This window comes from Arvicola amphibius, chromosome 8, assembly GCF_903992535.2.
Source record: "Arvicola amphibius chromosome 8, mArvAmp1.2, whole genome shotgun sequence".
Lineage (NCBI taxonomy): Eukaryota > Metazoa > Chordata > Mammalia > Rodentia > Cricetidae > Arvicola > Arvicola amphibius.
The window spans coordinates 128,244,484-128,268,198 of record NC_052054.1 but is presented as its reverse complement, the minus strand read 5'-3'; the positions used below and the strand labels follow the sequence as shown (position 1 = coordinate 128,268,198).

Here is a 23,715-nt window from a genome sequence, read left to right as displayed (position 1 = left end):
AAGAACTTCTGGAGGCATCATAATCCCTGACTTCAAACTCTACTACAGAGCTACAGTACTGAAAACAGCCTGGTACTGGCATAAGAACAGACAGGAGGACCAATGGAACCAAAGAGAAGACAGGATATCAATCCACACATCTAGGAACACCTGATATTTGATAAAGAAGCAAAAAATATCAAATGGAAAAAAGAAAACATATTTAACAAGTGGTGCTGGCATAACTGGATATCAACATGTAGAAGAATGAAAATAGACCCACATCTATCACCATGCACAAAACTCAAAGTCCAAATGGATTAAAGACCTAAACATAAAGCCAGCCACACTGAACCTCATAGAAGAGGAAGTGGGAAGTGCACTTGAACGCATTGGCATAGGGAACCACTTCCTAAATATAACCCCAGCAGCACAGACACTGAGAGAACCAATTAATAAATGGGACCTCCTGAAACTGAAAAGCTTCTGTAAAGCAAAGGACACAGTCAACAAGACAAAACGACAGCCCACAGAATGGGAAAAGATCTTCACTAACCACACATCTGACAGAGGTCTGATCTCCAAAATATACAAAGAACTCAAGAAATTGGACACCAAAAGAACACATAATCCAATAAAAAAAATGGAGTACAGACCTAAACAGAGATCTCTCAACCGAGCAATCTAAAATGGCTGAAAGACACTTAAGGAAATGTTCAACATCCTTAGTCATCAGAGAAATACAAAACAAAACAACTCTGAAATTCCATCTTACCCCTGTAAGAATAGCCAAAATAAAAAACACTAATGACAACTTATGCTGGAGAGGTTGTGGGGGAAAGGGAACACTTCTGCATTGCTGGTGGGAATGCAAGCTGGTACAACCCCTTTGAATGTCAGTGTGGCAATTTCTCAGAAAATTAGGAAACAACCTTCCTCAAGACCCAGTAATACCACTTTTGGGTATATATCCAAAGGATGCTCAATCGTACCATAAGGATATTTGCTCAACTGTGTTCATAGCAGCTTTGTTTGTCATAGCCAGAACCTGGAAACAACCTAAATGCCCCTCAACCGAAGAATAGATAGGGAAAATGTGGTACATTTACACAATGGAGTACTACACAGCCGAAAAAAATAACGACAGTTTGAATTTTTCAGGAAAATGGATGGAGCTAGAAAACATTATTTTGAGTGAGGTAACCCAGACACAGAATGACATCTATCACATGTACTCACTCATAGGTGGTTTTTAAATATAAAGCAAAGAAAGCCAGCCTACAAACCACAATCCCAGAGAACTTAGACAACAATGAGGACACTAAGAGAGACCTACATAGATCTAATCTACATGGGAAGTAGAAAGTATAAAAAGACAAGGTCTCCTGAGTAAATTGGGAGCATGGGGACCTAGGGGGAGGGTTGAAGGGGTGAGGGGAGAGTCAGGGAAGGGAGCAGAGAAAAATGTAGAGCTCAATAACTATCATAAAAAAAAGAAATATTCATAGGTCAAGAGATTCAGGCTTTACAAAAGACAGTGGTAAAAAGGTTTGAAACAATTGAGGAAATTATCAGGACTGATGAGCAAGGAGAGAAGGTACAAGTAAATCATTTAACATTGCCAGTATCTGTCAGAGTCAGAGATGACTTACCAAGAGTTTTAGCTACTTACCCCATAATCACCTCTGACAAACCTCCAAGTACTAAATATCAAAAAGGGTCCAAAGAAGGTAGATGGAAACCTATAGGTATGAATGATCTAAATGAAATTTAGTTTGTAGTAGTGTTTATGGTTTGCATTCACCATTTGTTGGGGAGATGGTAAAGACATGGGATACCCCACACAACTGGCTTAAGTTAGTTTCAGAGGTCCTGGAAGATGGGCTGCAACTATTTTGGGGAAATGGTACTAGTGAGAAGAGGCAAAATTTTAGAACAGAGAAAAGCAAAAAAGATTTGAGTCTTCCCAAATCAAATTCCTGGTGAGGGCACTCATGCTGACCCACAGGATCAAGTTCTTTATGATGAACACATCTTGTCCCTATGTCACACAAAGCCTTAAATGCTTGATATAGAATTCAAGAGTCAAGAAAAATAATTGAATCATATATGAGGGTTAAACAAGGCCAAAGGGGACCCTTTCGTGATGTTTTACAAAAGTCAACTAAGGCTGTACAAATAGAAACAACAGATCCAGAAGCTAGATGAGGACTTTTTGAATCTCTGGCTTTTGAAAATGCCAACTTAAAATGTAAAAAGATACTTGGGCCTTTAAAGTTTAGATCAGCACCTATGGATAAATGTATTCTGCATACAATGAACATTGAGACATTTGGCTATAACACTGAATCTTGAATAAGAGAAGAAATTTCCAAAGGTATGAGGAGACATCAAAATGCCAAATGTTTTAATTGTGGTAGAATAGGACATCTGAGAAAGGGTTGTAGACAAGGAATTCCTAAAAAATAATGTCTCCTCTGGGAAAGACAAAACTAGAAGTTCTCGGTCTTCTGGATTATGTAGAAGATGTGGCAAAGGCCAGCTTTGGAACAATAAATGTAGATCAACAAATGACAAACAAGGCAACTCAATACTACCAGGAAACTCCTTGTGAGGGGGGGGGGGCTTTCAAACATGGTCCAGTCATTTCCAGTCACTGTGGAGGACATGACTTACCAGAAAAATTAAAAAATCCAATGCCTGTTATAAAAATTTATACTATACTCCATGATGAAATAAACATGGAGGAAGAATCAAAAATTTTAATAGGAAATAGGAAACATATTTAGGCCTTTGATCAAAGGCCTAAGCTAAGAGTGATTATAAATAACATTGTAATTGAGTGATTACTGAACACAGTTGCTAATGTGACTCTTATTACTTCAGAATCTTGGCATCCAAATTAACCTCTTTAAGGGGGAGATGTTCAATTACTAGGAATTGTAACCTTATCACAAGTGAAACAAAGAATGAGATAGATTGGATGGATAGGGACAGAAGGACAGAGAGGAAGGCTGAGGCCATATGTTGCTAATATTACAGTGAATTTACAAAGTCATAACCTGCTGCAGCAATGGAATGCCCAAATTAACATTCCTGCAATCCTAGAAACTCATTAGGGATTGATTATAACTGGTATGGAGATGGGGGTTGGGGTGGAAATTATGTAGGCTCAGGGATCTTCTTTTAAAAAAAGGGAGGGAAGGAATTGGATGGAATAATAGGTAGATTACTGTGAACTTAGTCACACTAATAATAATAGTAATAGACTGAATACTTCTGACCATTTCCATTGGTATAGATTCTTGTATATTGACACAAATTCAAATTATATTTGTTATGGTAAATATGCTCCTATTTCTATTTATACTACTTGTACATCTATGAAGTTATTTTGTCATATTGTATGCATGCATGCTTCTACCTCTGCTTAAGTCATTTTGTATATTGATATAATTTTAAATATATTTATCATATTGCGCTATACATTTCTACCTTTCATCAAGATACTTACACATTATTTAAATTTTGAGGTCATTGTCCTCATTGGTTGCATAGTTGTTTAAAGATTGTTTAATATTCTAATATGAGGCCTTACACTTTAAGCTATATAGGTATTAAGAATTATAGGTCAATAGTCATCCATGTTTGTCATACATACAGTTAGACTAATCAGGTTCTTTAGATGCATAGATATTGTATTCCACACAGACAGGTAATTTTCAACCACTTTAAATAACTGTAGAATATGGCATTTAAATAACTTAGGGTTTTTTTGATGTGAGACACGATTGCTCCTGGCAGCACTGATCTAGTCCTGAGAGAATGTTGAGCACTGAAGACACTCCACTTGGAACTTGTTTTCTTTGTGGCAAAACTGGCCATTGGGCAAAGAACTGCCCATGCCTCGACCACTGACAAAATGCATGATGTCCAGACAGGACAAGTAGGATACAAGAAAAAAGACTGTCAAATCTTGCCAAGACAGGGTAAGATGGTTTTGAAAAATTTCCTGCCTCTGAAAATGGTCTGTCAGTTACTCTAGGTCTTAGTCAAAGTTGGTTGCCCCACTGGTGCCACATGCAGGTGGCACCTAATTAAAAATAACGTTTAAAAAATAGCATTGTGACCAGGTGTTGGGCACATGCCTATAATGGAAGGTGGAGACAGGAAAATCAGAAGTTTGAAGAACTTCAGAGCTTCAGCATTCACTACAGAGCTGGTTGGAGGCCATCTTGAGTTGCATGAGAACTTGGCCTCAGACAGCAAGGGAAGGGGCTGGAGAGATGGCTCTGCAAATAAGAGAACCAGGTCCTCTTCCAGAAGTGATTCCCAACACCTAACGAGCAGCTCACACAATCATTGGTAATTCCAGTTTGAGAGGATTCATCCCACTCTCTGGAGTTCAGAAGTACCCGAGAAGCATGTTGTACACAGACATGCACAACACCCAAACACCTAAAAATCAATGAACAAAAATTAAAGAAAAAAGCAAGGAAGAAAGGAAGGAAGGAAATAGCAACATTGAGAAATCTAAAGTCTTATGTATATGCCTATTTGTGAGCCTGAATTTTTTTGTACTTGATTAACTCAGGATTGGCTGTTATGTGCCCCGTTGGTCAGCACATTACCCTGTGTGTTAGCTCAATAAATATATCACATCTTAGAAGAATTTTCTAAAAAATAATAAATAAAACATATCCCTATCTTTCCAAGAAGTTGGTCTCTGACCCCTGTGGATATTAAAGTCTGGATGCCCACGTCTGTCTCTTAAACACAGTGGTGTCCACAGGCCCTTGGTCTACTCCCCCCTGCACACCAATAGGAAGGTCACTGAAGAAATGAGTGAGGGCTTCAGCTCAACCTGCTCCCACAAAACTAGGCCAGAAAGCAAAACAGTCTGTAGGAAAGGCTAAATTATCAAGCAAAGAGAAGAAACAGAAGGGAGATGGCGAGAAGGATACAGATTGGGGTTTCCCACTAAGCAGCGGAGATTTATTTACAGCGAATGGAGACACTAAAAACAAGACGCTGCTTCTGCTGAGGCAGGAGAATAAGACAAAAAGTCTGATTGATACTGTATACCTGAGGTCCTCATCTGAGGTCCCTGTCTCACTTCTGATGGAACCAAAAAGATTTTTTATCCTTGACTGTGTAAGGGTACAACTACTTTGGAAACATATTTGATATGGAGGGAATTTCACCTCATCATTTTTGAAATGTAAAAGCTTTTGCTTTACTTATTTATTTGGTGAGAGAGAGGGGGGGGAGAGAGACAGAGAGACAGACAGAGAGACAGACAGAGAGACAGAGAGACAGAGAGAGAGACAGAGAGAGTTGGGTGGTGTTTAAGACAGCCTCTCATCACGCAACCCTGACTGGCCTGGAGTCATGTAGAACAGGTTATCCTTTAAATCACTGGCCTGTGTCGGCCTCTGTCTCCTAAGAGCTGGGATAAAAGTGCACACCACCATTGTAGAGCAGGTTATCCTCTAAATCACTGACCTGTGTTTGCCTCTGTCTCCTAAGAGCTGGGAGTAAAAGTGTGCACCACCATATTTTGCTAAAAGTTTTTTTTTTATTATTTTAAAGGTAAAATAATTTCTTGGTTTTACCTTTTGTGTTTTAGGAGTTTTTGATTTTATTGTTACATTTTATCTACCTACCTATTTGTTTATTTTGTGTGTGTAGCCATGATTCCATATGTATGTGTGTATGGTTCGTTCCTTCCACCGTTTGGAAAAAAAAAACCAAACAGAGGTCATCAGGCTTTTTGGGAGCCACCTTTATCCACTGAGTCATCTCATCTGGCTTCTTGGTTTTATTTTGTACTTGTGGACTACCAGATGACACTGGCATATCACATTATAGGGGCTTTGACCATGTGGTGGGAGACTTGTTCTACCGTTCTCTGTGCTGGGTGAGTGGATCTGGTGGTGCACGGGACGGTCACGGTCCCCGCCTCAGCATCCACTCTCAGTCTCAGATGAACCTTTTACACAGTTGTCCCAGCCTCCCTAGGTGATGGATATAGTCCACTGCCTTATACCACCCTGCCCTGGTGTCACCTCCCTAGGGAACAGCTGGATATAATTTACTTGATTTACTGAACTGACCCCCAAGTCCCTTATAGAGAGTTCAGACACGCTTACTCTGGCCACCTCTGCCACGGAGCCTCATTCTGTCAGCTCTAAGTCCCCAACTAGGACTCCCCCACGGGAATCCTGCTGGGGTAACATCCTGTGCTCTTCCACTTAGAGGTTCCCCCACCATCCCTGACCCTGTCCTCCTTTCCTTCTGGCCCCCTCCCTCTGTCTGCTCTCTCTTCTGGGCAGCTTCTCCTTCCCACTGACTCTGCAGGCCCCCTGTTCTCTAGGATTGAATTTTTTGTGATTACCACAGTGAGTCTGTTGTCCCCTGGGCTTTGTTGTCCTGCCTCTTCCTTTCTCACCTGACCCTCACTTGGATCTGGCTCTTTTCTTTCTCCTTAGAAATAAACTGAACAAAAAGGAAACGTAACCAGATATAGGTAGTCAACTTTAGGCCTTAACTGGGGGGGGGGGGGGGGGAAGGAAGCCATATGCATCTAGTAGAAACTGTATCTCATGCTTTAAATTCTGGTCTTTTTCTAAGCTAGCAATATAACACAAACACTTCAGATCCTGGGCAGCACAAGCAGCAGCTCTTAGTCAGCCACGCAATCATGAGGGGAAAAAAAAGCGGTACTCAGCGCACACAGTGTTGCTAGGCAACCATGTTCAGTAAGTGAGGTGTATTCAATTTGTTTTCAATTAAGATATTTTCAGTTTACAATGTGTTTATTGAGGCGTAATCCCATCATAAATCAAGGATTATGTGCAGAAATAAGTTCCCCCTGTGAAGGACATGCAGTTACAGGTTGAACACTTTACCATTTAGGCCAAGCTACAGCCGTGTCCAGAGAAAAGCACGCTGAAATATCCATACTGCCTCCCTAGGAGGTCTGCCAGTGCAGAGCTGGGACCTCTCCCTGAAACAACTGAATCCGAATCCGAGGAAGACACACAACAAGCAGGGCACGACCACGAGCGAGCAACCCTCCCCCACCCTTGACCTCCTCTGTGCCCTGCAGTGGGGGAGGCGGCTCTTATGCTGGAGTCCTGTCATTCTGCCTTTATAGCTGAGCCCAGTGCCTCAGCTGCCAGTCGCCCGCCCTGTGCCCCTCCAAGTGTTTTTGTCGCCATTATCAAAGTAAATCCTCCCAAAGGATGCAAGGCGGACCCTCCGCTGGACCCCAGAGAGGCCCTAGACTTACAAAAGAAAGAAACAGGGCTTTACATCTTAGGCACGGAAAGCCGGTGAAGCTACATTAGATTTCCATCCCCAGTGAAGCTGAGAGTTGAGGATATGCAGAAAATGAATTCTCATTGTAAGGACACAAGGAGACTTTGTCTTCTGTGACTGCAGAGTAGGGAGGAATATGGGGACTGGACAGGATCTTACCGTGTGGCCCAGGCTCGTCTCAGCCTCTAGTCGTCCCCTTTCCTCTGCCTCCTCAGTATCTGAAGTATAGGTTTGATCTACTATGTTCCTCAAGTGGATACTCATTTCCCCTCCTTCTTTTCAGTAGTGGGAACTGAACCCAGACCTTATGCACACTAGACATGCTACCTGCATTCTATCCTAGGACTCCCCCTTAGCCAGCATGAGAATAACCCACATTGGGAAACCAAGCAATCACCACAGAAGAGACAGGGCTGAAGCTGTTTTCTTTAGCATCTGTTGCTCTTTGCATCCCTGACACTAATGAGAACACCTTACAAAGGGAGGCAGCTGGCTGAGAACAGGGACACTAGGAACTCAAAATGGAGGCTGCTGTTGACAACAGACATTTTGTGCTATCACTTTAAGTATGGCAGGTAACCATTCAAAGAGAGGGTAGGAAATGTCAACCACCTAGAAAGACATTCTAAAGATTTTACTCAAGAGTCCAAAATAAAATAAAACAGAAAGATGGAACTGAGATGTCACGGTTATACCTCCGAATTTGAACATCAACAGAACAAAGTAAGGTGCTGTGTGTGTGTGCGTGTTTATGTGTGTGTGTACATCTGTGTGTGTGTCTGTGTATGTCTATGTATGTGTGTCTGTGTTGTGTGTGTGTCTGTGTGTGTATCTGTGTGTGTCTATGTGTGTCTGTGTATCTGTGTGTATGTCTGTGTGTGTGTGTCTGTGTGTGTGTATCTGTGTTTGGTTTTTCAAGAAAGGGTTTCTCTGTAGTTTTGAAGCCTGTTGTAGATCAGGCTGGCTTCAAACTCACAGAGAACAACCCGTCTCTCTCTGCCTTCTGAGTGGTGGGATTAAAGGTGTGTGTGGCCACTGCCTTGTGTGTGTTTGTGTGCTTGTGTGTGTGTGTGTGTTTGTTAGGGTGATTTAGCTCTGTTGCCATTCCCCATTTCTTGTTACAGGCTAGAGACTGAACTAAGAATTGTGGCTTCAGGTGGATTCAAAATCAAAATATAAATCTAAATCAAAACAAAGTCTATAAAGCGTGTGTGTGTGTGTGTGTGTGTGTGTGTGTGTGTGTGTATGTGTGTGTGCGCGGGCGCGTGGATGTCAAATGACTTCAAAATCAAATTGGAAAGAATTTATATTTACAAAAGAGTGGCATTCTTAAATGGCAATTTAGAATCACAGTCCTGCAATTAAAATGTTTTGAACATTTTAAATTGTACTTCAGCACTGTTTCTTAGGAGAATTACTTCCTCGCTCTTGGCTCCCGCTGTCACAGTTCCTGTGCTCCGTCACAGTTTAGGTTGTGGGCGTCCAATATTCCTAATAGGCTTATGGTAATGTACTATGAACAAACAAAAATCTAACATGCCGTGTAGATGACATTAAATTGTAAATTGACAGCTTACTGACATTTGAAAGTACTAATACTGGATATCTTCCTAAAAAAAAAAATCTTACTTCAACTTTTACACAGGAAATTACTGTTGTTTTAAGAAGAGTCATAACTACATGGTTTAACCTTTAGCTCACAAAGTGAGAATGGCTCACACAGTGCACACCTTTAATCCCCAAGCCTTTAATGCCCACACTCAGGAGGCAGAGGCAGGTGAATTTTAGTGAGTTGTAGGCTTGCCAGGACTACACAGTGAAACCCTCCCTCAAAAAAAATTTATAAATAAAATAAAAATTTTTCAAAGGTTAAATTAATTAAATTAAACAAAAAATTCAATATGTTAAGAATTGTGGCTGGGTGGATGAGTTTGAGGCCAGCCTGTTCTATGGAGGACCCATGGCAGCCTGGTGCACACCTGTTAAGACAGGCCCTAGAGACCAACAGAAAGGTAGGCCTGAGTCTCAGTTTACCCTAAGAAAATACCTGTTTCCAAGAAAGCCCACAAAATGAGACCACTTCATGCTCCACCCAGAAACAGACCATCCAAAGGAAATTGCTACCATTCCAACCGTTGTCGATAGGATCCCCTGCCAGCACACAGCCATGGCTTTTCACCAGGACACCCCTAGACAAAAATGTCAGCCAATCAGGGGTCCTGAACCTTAGAAATCCCTCACTCCTACCTTTGCTATTATAAAAACCCAACACCAACTAAGCTCGGGGCTCTCCAATCGTGTGCCAATACATTGGAAACGTGGACAATCCCAGTCCATGAACTTGTGTAAGAATAAAGAAAGAATAAAGGCTCTTTGATTTTACATATGGGACTTGGTTTCCTTGTTGGTTCTGGGGGGACTATGCAAATCTGGGTTGCATAACATTTGGGGGCTTGTCCCAGATAACCCAAGCCCACCAGGACTACCACCGGAGAACCTTCAGCCAAAGCCGGCGGTAAGTTTTAGTGTTTTGTTTTGTGTCTCATGTCTTTCTGTTTGGATAACCTTCTGTCAGTGGGCCCCGAATGTGTAATCTGTACCAGAAACTGTTAGTGCTTGTTGATGGTCTATGCAGACACGCAGAAAGATCACAGAGTGGGTACCAGGGGAGACGTTTTTCCCAGGACTGTTCTCTATGAGAGTGGATCTCTCTGATTTCTGCAGACAGATGTGCAGGTTGCTCCCAGCATCTCAGTCTCAGTTCTGCCTCTGGGCGCCAATTCATTGCCCTGTGTGCTGTTGCGTTTTTTGTCCTGCGTTAGAGGACGCTGAAGATACGCGTCAGGCTAAGGGCACTCCTACTCCCCTAACTTTGATTCTGGACCACGTTCAGCACTTCAGAAATAGGGCAAAGAGGGAAAACTGGAAACTAAAGGGAACACTTACCGTCTTTTCCAAGATATGCTGGCCAGCATCCGAAACCTAGTGAGAGGCAACCTTTGACCTGTACATCATTTCTAAAACAAAAGACCTGATTTTTTGGTGAACCTGGACTTGTGGATCAGATTCTTTATTCACTTGAGAGGACCTTGGAGCACACTCTCCCCTTTGGTTAAAACCCTTTATCTCCACAGGGCCGATAAACAAGACCGTCAAGGGAGCCAAGTGCTCCCAGAGCTGCAGCCGAGAGTGCTTTGCAGAGTGAGGCTGGATGCCCCTATGCACTGGACAGCCCTGACACAGGTCTCCTCAATTCCCAACAGGAGCGGCACCCGCAAGTGCCACTAAAATTTACAGATAAGACTGGGAGGTGTGACAGCGTGGAGCTGCAAGACTGCCCAGGAGACCGGGCTACAGTAGCCTGACCGGGCTACAGCTCACTGCAAAGAGTTCCGAATGAGAACGCAGGAGCCAGGAGGCTATCCTGGAGAAGTCTAAAAATGTCGCTAGGATGCTCCCCTCCCCAAAGGGCCTACCTGAAAAAGCTGCTTGTCACCAGGGATGCTTCCTATTCGTTCTAGCCAACACACCTGATGATAACCCCTGATGCCTCCTTGGGCGACATTTTCTAAAATAGGCTTGAAACGATAAACATGTGGCTCTTGCAAGAATAGAAGGTCCATGCTCAGGAACAGAAGATCATTGATACTGCTGGTGACCCCACCTTGGTAGGGGGCGAGAATGGCCACCTAGAGACTGGAGCACTGCTCACAGGCAGCAGGCCTCCTTCCCCCCCTCCATGTTGACCTTAAGGCTGAGGGTTGTTCTCCTCTGCCCCCTCTCCTGAGTGAAAGTCACTTAATCTAGAAACATAGCACGCATATCTGTAATTGTATACAAATTTAAACTACAAACAGAACCTAGTCTACAAGAGTGAGTTTCAGGACAGGCAGGGCTGTTACACAGAGAAACCCTGTCTCGTAAAACAAAAACAAAACACAAACACCAAAAAAAAAAGTTCCTGAAGGAATCCTTTTACAAAAGCTAATAACTAAAGGAAGTCTTTTTTTTTCGAGACACAGTTTCTCTGTAGCTTTGGAGCCTGTTTTGAAACTCGCTCTTGTAGACCAGGTTGACCTCCAACTCACAGAGATCTGGCTGCCTCTGTCTCCTGAGTGCTGGGATTAAACGCATGCACCACTACCGCCTGGCTAGGAAGTCTTTGAGGTATTATCTTTTTTACTTTTTTTTTAAATTGATAAAGTAATTCTATTTGTTCTTTTCCTGGGGCCTCAGCATGGGAAAAAAAACTCGGTTAATAATTCTGAAATTTCAGTTATGTTTAAAAGTTCTCTGTAATAGTATCTGGCTCACCTCCACTGGAGAAGGCATGAACCAGCGACCTCCACTGGAGCAGGCCTGAGCCAATGACCGCTGCCTGAGCAGGCCCCAGCAGGTCCAAGGCAGTGAGCTTGGCAGAAGCAGCCCCAAGCAAGCAACCTCTATAGGAGCAGGCCTGAATGACCCCCAGTATATTGCAGAGTGACTCCAGGGAGCACTGAGCGAGCTCCAGGAACACCAAGTGACCTCCGGGGTGACTGAAACCGTGGCCTTGACTGCACCACGAGGAGCAACCATCTGAGCCTTGGATCTACTGGCACTTGAAAGATTGATGACCAGAGACACAGACAGTCTCAACTACAGCAATCAGAGAAAAAGATGGGTAGACATGGTAAGAACACACTCAAACACTACAAAGAGCAACACAACACCAATAAAAACTAGTGGTCCTACATCAGCAAGACTTGAGCAACCAAATATAGATGAAGCAGAAGAAAATGACCTAAATAATAACTTTAGGAGAAGGTTTGAGGCCCTTAAAGAGGAAATGAAACATTCCCTCAAAGAAATGGAGGAAAAGACAAACAAAAATTGGAACAAATCCCTTAAAGAAAATCAAGAAAAAAACAGTCAAACAGGGGGAAGAAACACAGACTTGAAAACCAAAATAGAGATAATAAAAAAACCACCAACTGAGGGAATTATAGAAATGGAAATTATAAGAAAACAATCAGGAACCACAAATTCAAGCATGAACAGCAGAATACAAAAGATGGAAGAGAGAATCTCAAGCACTGAAGATACAATAGAGGAAATAGACTCATCAGTTAAAGAAAACATTAAATCTAACAAAAACTTAACAAAAATATCCAGGAAATATGGGACACCATGAAAAGACCAAACTCAAGAATAGGTATAGAAGAAGGAGAAGAACTCCAGCTCAAAGGCACCAAAAATATAGTCAACAAAATCATTAAAGAAAACTTTCCTAATTTAAAAAATGATATGTCTATGAAATTACAAGAAGCTTATACAGAACACCAAATAGACTGGATCAAAAAAAGTTCCCTTGCCACATAATAATCAAAACACTAAACATACAGAATAAAGAAAGAATATTAAGAAATGCAAAGGAAAAGGCCAAGTAACATATAAAGGCAGACCTATCAGAATTACACCTGACTTCTCAGTGGAGACAATGAAAGCCAGAAGGTCCTGGTCAAGCGTTATGCAAATTTAAGAGACCATGGATACCAGCCCAGAAAACTTTCAATCACCTTAGAAGGACAAAACAAAATATTTCATGACAGAACCAGATTTTACCAATACCTAGCCACAAACCCAGCCATCCACAAAATAATAGAAAGAAAACTCCAACCCAAGGAAGTTGGCTACACCAACAAAAACACAGACAATAGATGGTCTCACAGCAGCAAATCCCAAAGAAGGGAAAAACACATACAATAACATCACCAATAATGAAAACTAAAATAACTGGATCTAGCAATCACTGGTCATTAATATCCCTTAATATGAATGGACTCAACTCACCTACAATAAGACACAAGCTAACAGATTGGATACAGAATCCATCCTTCTGCTGGATACAAGAAACACACCTCAACTTCAGAGACAGACATTGCCTCAGAGTTGGGAAAAAATTTTCCAATCCAATGGACCTAAGAAACAAGCTGGTGTAGCTATCCTAATACCTAACAAAAGAGACTTCAAACTAAAATTAATCAAAAGAGACAAAGAAGGACATTTCATATTAGTCATAGGAATCTGTCACGAGTGAATCTCAATACTGAACATCTATGTCCAAAATCCAAGGGCACACTCATATGTAAAAGAAACACTTCTAAAGCTTAAATCACACATTAAACCCTACACACTAATAGTGGGAGACTTTAACACCCCAATCTCACCACTGGACAGGTCTGTCAGACAGAATATTAACAGAGAAATAAGGGAACTAACAGACATTATGAATCAAATGGACTTAACAGACATTTATAGGACATTCCATCCAAACATGAAAGAATATACCTTCTTTTCAGCACCTCATGGAACCTTCTCAAAAACTGACCACATCCTAGGTAATAAAGCAAACTTCAACAGATACCAAAAAAAAAATTGGAATAACCTCATGTATCTTATTGGATCACTATGGCTTAAAATTAGAATTCAACAGCAACACTAATTCCAGAAAGTCCACAAACACATGGATATCAAACAGTACTCACCTGAGTCATCAAGGAAAAATGAAGGAAGAAATTAAAGACTTCCTAAAATTCAGTGAAAATGACCATACAACATACCCGAATTTATGGGACACAATGAAAGAAGTGTTAAGAAGAAAGTTCATAGCACTAAATGCCTACATAAAAAAAGCTGAGGAAAAAAATCCCTCAGCAGTGAGTTAACAGAACATTTGAAAACTCTAGAACAAAAAAAAAAAAAAAAAAAAAAAAAAAAAAAAAAAAAAAAAAAAAACAAAGCAAACGACCCAGGAGGACTAGAAATAATCAAATTAAGAGCTGAAATCAACAAAATAGAAACAAAGAAAACAATACAAAGAATCAATGAGACAAAGAGTTGGTTCTTTGAGAAAATCAACAAAACAGACAAACCTTTATCCAAACTAACAGAAAGGCAGAGAGAAAATATCAAATTAACAAAATCAGAAATGAAAAGGGGACATAACAACAGACATGGAGGAAATCCAGAGAATCATATTTCCTATGATTCATATTTCAAAAACCTGTACTCCACAAAACTGGAAAACTTAAAGGAAATGGACAAATTTCTGGATAAATATCACTTATCAAAATTAAATCAAGGCCAGATAAGCAAATTAAACAGATCTATATCTGCTAAAGCAATAGAAAGTCATCAAAAGTCTCCCCTCTCCCCCACAGAAAACCCCAGGACCAGATGGTTTCAGCTCAGAATTCTACAAGATTTTCAAAGAAAAACTAATACCAATAATCCTCAAGTTATTTCACACAATTGAAGCAGAAGGAACAGTGCTAAACTCTTTTTATGAGGCTACAATTACCCTGATACCCAAACCACATGAAGACGTTACTAAGAAAGAGAATTACAGACCAATATCACTCATGAACATTGATGCAAAAAATACTAAATAAAATACTGGCAAATCAAATCCAAGAACACATCAGAGTCATCATCTACCATAACCAAGTTGGCTTCATCCCAGAGGTGCAGGGTTGGTTCAACATATAAAAATCTGTCAATGCAATCCACCAACCATATAAACAAACTGAAAAATAAAAAACCACATGATCATCTCATTAGATGCCAAAAAAGCATTTGACAAAATACAACATCTCTTCATAATAAAGGTCTTGGAGAGAGCAGGGATACCAGGAATATACCTAAACATAATAATGGCAATATACAGCAAGTCAACAGCCAACATCAAACTAAATGGAAAGAAACTCCCAGCGATTCCACTGAAATCAGAAACAAGACAAGGTTGTCCATTCTCTCTTTATCTATTCAATATAGTTCTTGAGGTTCTAGCAGGACAATAAGACAAAAAAAGGAGGTCAAGGGGATACAGTTTTGAAAAGAAGAGGTCAAACTTTCACTATTTGCTGATGATATGATAGTTTACATAAGTAACCTCTAAAATTTTACCAAGAAACTTCTACAACTCATAAACACCTTCAGTAATGTAGCAGGAAACAAGATTGAATAAAAAAATCAGTAGCCCTCCTTTACATGGATGATAAGTGGGCTAAGAAAGAAATCAGAGAAACATCACCCTTCACAATAGCCACTAATAGCATAAAATACCTCAGAGTAACTCTAACCAAACAAGTGGAAAACCTGTATGAAAGAAGCTTTAAACCTTTGAAGAAATAAATTGAAGGAGATGCCAGAAGATGGGAAGATCACACATGCTCTTGGCTAAGTAGAATTAGCATTGTAAAAATGGCAGCTTACCAAAAGCAATCTACAGATTCAATGCAATGCCCATCAAAATCCCAGCAAAATTCTTCACAGACCTCAAAAGAACAATACTCAATTTCATATGGAAAAACAAAAAACCCAGCATAGACAAAACAATCCTGTACAATAAAGGAATTTCTGAAGGCATCACAATCCCTGACTTCAAACTCTACTACACGGCTACAATACTGAAAACAGTCTGGTACTGGCATAAAAACAGATAGGAGGACCAATGGAACAGAATCGAAGACCCAGATATCAATATACACACCTACAAACATGTAATTTTTGACAAAGAAGCAAAAACATACCAAATAAAAAAAGAAAGCATATCTAACAAAGGCATAACTGGATATCAACATGTAAAGAATGAAAATAGACCCCTATCTATCACCAGGCACAAAACTCAAGTCCAAAAGATCAAAGACCTCAACATAAAGCAAACCACACTGAACCTCATAGAAGAGAAAGTGGGAATTACATTTGAACACATTGGCACAGGAGATCACTTCCTAAATATAACCCCAGCAGCACAGACACTGAGAGAAACAATTAATAAATGGGACCTCCTAAAACTGAGAAGCTTCTGTAAAGCAAAGAACATGGTCAACAAGACAAAATGGCAGCCTACAGAATGGGAAAAGATCTTCACTAACCCCACATCAGACAGAGGTCTATCTCCAAAATATACAAAGAACTCAAGAAATTGGTCATCAAAGGAACAAATAATCCAATAAAAAATGGGTACAGACCTAAACAGAGATCTCTCAACAGAGGAATCTAAAATGGCTGAAAGACACTTAAGGAAATGCTCAACATCCTTAGTCATCAGAGAAATGCAAATCAAAACAACTCTGAGATTCTTTTTTTTTCTTAATAAATTTATTCACAAAAAGTGAGATTGCAGAGGTCTGGGGGCTGTTACACGGTCAAGGGCCTGGTGAGCTCTGTACATGGGACAGGAAACAAGGTGAAAGGGTGCTTCTTAATAAAAAAAAATGGGAGCTACAACCACCCCCCTCCCCGATTAAAAAGACACAAAAATAGACGTCTCTGAGGTAAATGGGGGGCCTGGGGGCTTAAGGGCGTTGAAAAGGTTTTCACAGGTGTCAGGGCTTTAAGATGGTGTCACAGGCTCCGCGGTGGTTCCTGCATCAGTTGGTAGAACAGCTCGTAGCCCTCACTGGACGCCACCTGATTTTCACTTACAGGAGACACGGGAGTCATTGTAGACATGCCAACCTGTCTGGCACCGGCACAGGGCTGTGTAGTGTCTGTAGTGGACACTACCCACGTGGTTGCAAAGAGCGTACAGCTGGTAGATAGGGCTTCCCACTTTGTCACTGGCAAAGTCCCCTCGGCTCAGTCCCTGCAACGGGAAGTCTACACCTACTGAACTTTTCTTGATGGAGCCTCGGGAGGTGGAAAATCGATTCAGATGGAGCACGAGGATGCGGGGGAATCTTTGTACTGTCAACTTTTTGGTACTTTGTGTTTTCTGCCGGCATCGGTCACACACTGGGGTATTTTTCCGACTCTAGTGTCCCGCAGAGTCACTTTGCCTCCAGCAAATCCTTTCTTGGGGATGGGCAGCGACAGGTTACAAAAAACCTCAAAGGTCGTGGAGCGATACCCATAGGCCTGGCACTGGAGGCAACTTTTCAGCTGGCCTACAAATAGGTCCACGATCTTGCTGTCTTCTCGCTCCAGGTAGCGCTTCCACATTAAGTTTTCTTTTTTTTTTTTTTTTTTTTTTTTGGTTTTTCGAGACAGGGTTTCTCTGCAGCTTTAGAGCCTGTCCTGGAGCTAGCTCTTGTAGACCAGGCTGGTCTCGAACTCACAGAGATCCGCCTGCCTCTGCCTCCCGAGTGCTCACATTAAGTTTTCTTGATCATCATCGCTTAATTCTGGTTCTTCATGCAGAGCCCCTCCTCGGCGAGGTGGAGAGGGCCAGGATTGGTGGTGCACGGACTGATTTCAATATGCAACCGCTCCATGAGGAGCTTCAGAAACTCTTGGGCATCCTGCTGGCTGTATCCAGAGAAGGAGAGAACGTATTTCTGGAAGACAGCCCGGAATCGAGTAGGATTCACAGCTTCAGAGGAGTCAGGGTGCCAGAGAACACCAATCACATCTGCAAAGGCTTCCGTGAGCTCCTGGGCTCGGCCTCCTCCAGGGACCTCTTGTCGGAAGTCCGTTCGAAGACAAAAGTCTCGAAGAGGCCTTGTGCTGCTCAAACACTGTATGTAGCACGGCGTTCAGGAAATATGTATTTCCCAGATTTCGGAGGCCAACATGACCAGAGCCCAGAAGCAGGGTGTGATGAGCCATCTTGTCAGGCTCAGTGGGTCGGGCAGATATCACGTGGAAGGAGCCATGGGAAGTAGGGGGCTCTTTCCGTATGCTGAGCAGGGTAGGGGGGCCAGGGAGGCCCCCAAGACGCCGGAGAGAAGTGCTACGTCTCAAAGAGGGCGGCTCAGGCCGGAGTGCCAAGCGGCTCAGGGCAGCCCCTAGCTCGCCGGTGCCACGGTGCCCTCCCAAGGCAATCCCCATTGGACGCAAGTCCCCTCTGCTCACGGACTTGGAACGGGCTAAGTTGGTCCGGATTGGGAGAGGCAGTGCCACAGTTGGGGGCGGTGAGTCAGGCTAGGGAACCCCATGATCTGCTCGAAGGGGGCCTCTAGGACGAGAGCCTGAGGTCCGACCCCGACCCAGTTCCAGTTTCTTGAGCCTTTCATCTGGGGGATATGGTCTGGGTGGCAAAGGTCGTAACATGGAGTTTGGCCCAGGAACTGGGTTTCGGCGCTCCTTGCTGCAGGTCCGGTGAGGAAATAATACCTTAGCTCCCACTCGGGGCTGTATCCAGGCGGTGCTCAGAAGCCTGGGGCCCTGTGGACACCACAGGCTGGACCTGTCCCCCGGTGACGCGGCGGGGGAGGCCAGCCCTTCCGAACCCTGATCAGCCTCCCTGCGGGGCCGGGCTGCAGCTTTAGCCGCAGCTGTTGCCCAGCTTGCTCCCGCCACAAGGGCCACCGTCTTCTTTGTAGGTGCCACTCGGCCACCGGCTTCACCCAACTCTGAGATTCTTACACCTGTAAGAATGGCCAAGATCAAAAAACACTGATGATAACTTATGCTGGAGAGGAGGTGGAGTAAAGGAAACACTCCTGCACTGCTGGTGGGAGTGTGAACTGGTACAGCCCCTTTGGATATCAGTGTGATGATTTCTCAGAAAATTAAGAAACAACCTACCTCAAGACCCAGTAATATCACTTTGGGGTATATATCCAAAGGATGCACAATCGTACCACAAGGGCATGTGCTCAGCTATGTTCATACCAGCAATGTTTATCATAGCCAGAACCTGGAAACAACCTAAATGTCCCTCGAAGAATGAATAAGGAAAATGTGGTATATTTACACAATTGAGTACTACTCAGCAGAAAAAAGCAACAACATCTTGAATTTGACAGGCAAATGTATGGAGCTAGAAAATATCATAGTAAGTGAGGTAACCCAGACCCAGAAGGACAAATGTCACATGTACTCACTTATAAGTGGTTTTTAGACATAAAGTAAAGAAAACCAGCCTACAATTCATAACCCCAGAGAACCTAGACAACAATGCAGACCCTAAGAGAGACAAACAAGGATCTTAACTCCATGGGACATAGAAAGGGACAAGCTCTCCTGAGTAAAATGAGAGCACGGGGATCATGGGAGAGAGTAGAAAGGGAGCAGAGAGAAAGGAAGGGGAGTGGAGAAAAATATATAGCTCAATAAAAACAATGAAAAAATATTTAAATTACAAACAGCATGATCATATTTGGTTTATATTTAGTAGACAAAAGCACCAAACATTATACAATTTAACAAGAGCCAAATGAAAACAAGCATTTTGCTCAATATCCTTAGAATTAAAATGAACACAGCACAAGAGTCACAATTGTATTACTATGTCTAATAATGCCAATGTTCTATCTTAATCTGTCAGCGTTATTTTGGCACTGACTAATAAAATGCATCCTTTACAGAGCGTTCCACTCAGAATCAGATTTTCACATACACCAGGGAGATCCCTTAGCTTTGTTTCTTTGCAGCCCTAAGTTGGTGCAAGTGTTTTTGAGTCCTGAGAAACAGCACCCTTGTCTTTCACTAGACGCGCTGCAGCCCACGGTCTCTCGGAATTCTCCTAAAAGGCTTTAGTGTTTTGTCTGTAGCAGTCTTTAAACTCACTCAGTGCCCTGAAAGACAGTTTCCTTCCCTGTAAAACTGTATAGCCTCCAAATGATTCACCGCAAAGCATATGCAGTTTTGATGTACCCGTTCAAGGACAACATTTATACTTCCTATTTGCAACATGTGCTGATAACAAAAAGGGCTTTTAAAACGTATTGCCCTTGAATTTCTATGTTGTGTCTCACGATCCAGTGCCCCAGTTCGGAACACATATCAAATACAAATTCTATGTAGTTCAGCTGTCTTGCTTAGCTTTTAGAGAGGCTGGTCTCAATTTCCAGCACAAAAAAACAAACAAATAAAACAAAAAACCCAAACACTGGGCTCAGGAGATAAGGAACTTCCTTGCTGAGTTCAATTGCTGAAATCACAAGCAGGGGGGAAAAAACCAAGTCCCACAAGTTGTCTTATGACTTCCACACAAACACCTTACCACACGCACACATGTATACATGAACATACAGAGAAAAACAATCAAACGAATGTTAATTACAGCAACTTGACAAAATCTTCCACACAGAACTAAGCATTTGTAAACCTGATTTTCAAGTGTTTCAAGCAGCTGTGTATCTGACAAGAACAGACAGAATCACTGTGAAAAACATAACCAAGAAATTACACAATTGCTTGCTAGGTATATCCGATCAGATCCAAGTATTTGAAGTTACAAATACAATGTCAGCACGGACAATATCAGACTGGCATTAAGTCACTGGGTTTCTAACAGGTCTAGGCTTCTTAGAATAATCCCGCAGCCCTCCAATTCTTCCTTTGTCGGTCAGAGAACTTCTGGCATACATGTAGAAATAAACTGGCTGCGAATGCTCTGAGAAAACCCATAAAAGACATTTGTTTTATATACCCCCTCCAAAATCTGTGCACACAAAACCGTGTCCTGAGCTTACAAACCTACAAACTGTACTAATTTATTTTACATGGAGACTGTGTGCGCCTTCCCTTGCTAGAAAACTCTTAAAGAGATAGGGACCTTCGGTGGGTTTGGTGTGCAGATGAACCACTATGGGTGGCTGTTTAGGACTATAAGCTCACTATGAGGTCTGGAAGGAAACAGCCCCAACAGCAGACAGAGGGGAAGGTGTAAAGTCAGGCATTCACTCTGAACACACAGGAAGAAATGCTGTGTGGGGTCGGGAGCTCTGCGTGGACCGGCGGTCTGGATTTTGAATGGGGGTGGAAAAGCAAGTTCTTTTTCTGATTCCTGTTGAGAACGGGGGGGGGGGGGGGAGAGGGAATGTGCTACCCTGTTGAGAATGCCCCAGTCTCGGGGTACCTTTTCCAATCCTTTGACTCTCATTGCAGACTCCCTCTTTCAGTTTCAGGTTCTGATCTTAGGTTCAACATTAGCCCCTTCTCTGTTGCGGTCCTACAGGAGCCTCTTCATCTTTTGGTCCCACTTCAGCCTCTGCTCATGGACCTATGGGTTCTCCATCTAACATTTCTCCTTATTCCTCCTCCTCTTCTCCACATGCCCTGTCCACAGTGACTTTAGCTTCCCCCCTGATAAGGAGAGGGAAGGCAAGAGCGCCCAGGAGCTCAGGCCAGACCCTGTAGGGCAAAGGGGAGGTGCTCAGCCCAGTCCAGGTCCTATCCGCTGCAGACAGCGACCAGGGTTTCTGGTAACCAACAAACACACAGCACCTCATCTGGTACCCTGAGGATCTAGGATCAGAAGATCAAGAAACAGTGAACTGGAGACTAGTCTACACCCAGGGATGTATCACGGAGGGAGACCTGCTTTTTGCTCAACAGTGTAAAGAACTCCAAGAGTCCCTATGGCCCCTCACAGATCTACTGAATGGACTAAAAATGGCCTTGCTTCGACAGAGGATTGAGTAGCTTCTACCAGAGTGTGGCCATGGACCAGATCCAGCTTACAGTGGGTGTCTCTGAAAGCTTCAGATGGGAGAAGGTTGTCTAGGAACTTGGCTGCAAGTGGAAGGGATGTTAAAGACTTGGTTTCCTCACATAGCTGCCCAGATGTCATCCTTAGGAGGTAGCAGGCATCCGACAAACAAGCACTTTCTGAGTCACCACAGAGACTCAGCTGCTTCCTTCTCCTGTGCCTCATGGAGAAGACAGGCCACACACAGCTAGGACATTCCGTGGCGAAACCAAAGCAGCCATGGCATCCAACAGAATGGCCAGCTAAGAACCTCGCCTCCATTCATAGCCCTCCCATTTGTAGCCCTCCCCTCAGTCCCCAAGGCTCCACCTCCAGCCACAGTCCCCAAGGCACTGCAGCCAGCACTGGTGTCACCCTTGTCCTCCAGAAGAGAGGAACACCCTTTACCCACTCTGCCCCAGGCACTCCGATCCCATCAGCTGCACTGTCTCCTGTCAGCCCCATGACCTGAAGAGACCATCTGGAGAGGGGCCTTGCTGCCACAGTTTGCCAGTAATGCTGCTGCCATCAGACTGCAGCTGCACACTCTGTCCCCCTGCTCTACCTGCCACAGAAGGATGACTAAGGACACCTAGAGCCACAGCTGACCAGCTATCCTGCAGGTGCCCCTAGTCCTAATTCAGACTTTACAACTGTTCTCTTATTTCCAATTTGTATAAATACTATGTTTATGTGTATTTTAATTTACTTTTAATGTATTTGTGAGGAAAAATAAATCCTTTATGGTTAAGGACATTTTTTACCTAAAAAGAAAACATCTGAACAATCATTATGAAAAGTCAACTGCAAATATGAAAAGTCAAATCTAAACTTGGGAAAGTTGTTAAAAATTTGTTTGTTTTTATGTTTGTTGGAAATATATGTTTCCTGGGTTTTTTTTGGCTGTTGTTTTGTGTTTTTTGTTTTATTTTGTTTTTTGGCTTTAACTGTTTACTTGATTTTTAGAATTGATACATTGGGTATGTTTGTTTGTTTGGGATGGGTCTTATGAGAGAAAGGATGAAGAAACCACTAATTTTTCCACATTCTTATGAAGGAAACAGTTGAGACGCCAAAGAGCAGATGCAAGCAATCGCGGGTCTATGGGGACCCCATTCCCTCACTGGTGGCTGCTGCCTAGATACCTCCTTACCCTGTTTTGGAGCTGCTTCAGGATTCACTGCTCTCCAGGCTCCTGAAATCTCTCCGCAGTTACTCTCCCAGCGTTCCCTTAGCACGACCAAATCAGAACAGAGCTTAGCTGTTTCCGCTCCTGTCAATAAGTATTGAACAAAATTAGTTTTTTACCACTTTATTTTTTGACATTTCTGTATGTGTTGGCGGGGCGGGGGTGCACTCACTCCTGTTATGGCACACTACAGGGGGCAGAGAGTCTGTTCTCTCTCCCTGTGGTGAAATCTGGGCAGCACACTCAGGTTGTCAAGCTTGGCCACAGCGTCTTTATTGCTGAGTCACTTCACTGGCCAGGTTCCTATAGCTCTAAGCAGCTACAACAGATTTGAATCAGAAACACAGTTCTATGGAGAGCTGACCCGCATTATTCTGGGTGTCTCTTGAAAGACACCTCTAAAGTAAATTTCTTCCTAGGGGCTCCATGGACTCAGTGGGGTTCGCCACTAACCCTAGATGGTTTTTCCTAATGCCCTATAAGGCTTTCTGACTTCTCTGTGTGGCCCAGTCGCTCTCTCAGGAATGTCACTTCAATTCAGTCTTTTGGGTCCAATCTTTGCTTCTGCGCCCTTTACCACTGCTATACTAACATTATTTGTTTCTTTCTCACTAGCAAAACTTGAATTACAATAACCCTTGTGGGGCTCCTGAGTTATCCTCCAATAATAATTCACCTATGGAGAGACAGAGCAGCAAGCAAAACATCTTATACAGGATGAACTGCTTGTCTCATTTAGTATGAGGAAATGGGGAAAGTCACTTAATACTTCAGATATCATTTAAATTTTAATGCTTTAAGCTCTGGCTTTAAAAAACCA

The 23,715-nt window shown here is 42.6% G+C and overlaps 2 pseudogenes; one reads left to right on the top strand and one right to left on the bottom strand.

Moving 5' to 3' along the window:
• Positions 1-16,692: 16,692 nt before the first annotated feature.
• LOC119821994 lies at positions 16,693-20,249 on the bottom strand (annotated as a pseudogene).
• Positions 20,250-21,240: 991 nt separating this feature from the next.
• On the top strand, positions 21,241-22,288 carry LOC119821993 (annotated as a pseudogene).
• The last annotated feature ends 1,427 nt before the right edge of the window (positions 22,289-23,715 follow it).